General features: G+C 36.7%; 1 protein-coding gene across 2 annotated transcripts in view; it reads right to left on the bottom strand.

Moving 5' to 3' along the window:
* The window catches only part of LOC119594099 (beclin 1-associated autophagy-related key regulator-like), a gene marked incomplete in the record, with an annotated part of 38,408 nt that overhangs the window by 31,233 nt on the left and 6,911 nt on the right, over positions 1 to 264 (bottom strand).

Here is a 264-nt window from a genome sequence, read left to right as displayed (position 1 = left end):
TGTGTGTGGTAACGGCTGGGATGATTTTTGAAAAGTTATCTTTCTAACGGTCATTATACTATTTGGTCATTAATGATGTGATGTCGGTTGATTTGTTATACCGTGCTGTATTTTGGTATCAGTTCAGTCAATATTAGTTCCTTCTACGTACTGATTTCATCGGTCAGAGGAGATGTATTAGTACGAAAGAGGTCAAGAGAGGAGAGAAGGAGAAAGAAAAGAGAGAAGAGAAAGAGAAGAAGAAAGAAAAAGAGGAAGAAAAGA

This window comes from Penaeus monodon, chromosome 33 (assembly GCF_015228065.2).
Source record: "Penaeus monodon isolate SGIC_2016 chromosome 33, NSTDA_Pmon_1, whole genome shotgun sequence".
Lineage (NCBI taxonomy): Eukaryota > Metazoa > Arthropoda > Malacostraca > Decapoda > Penaeidae > Penaeus > Penaeus monodon.
Note: the sequence above shows the minus strand (reverse complement) of the source record. Positions and strands in the feature narration are given on the sequence as shown.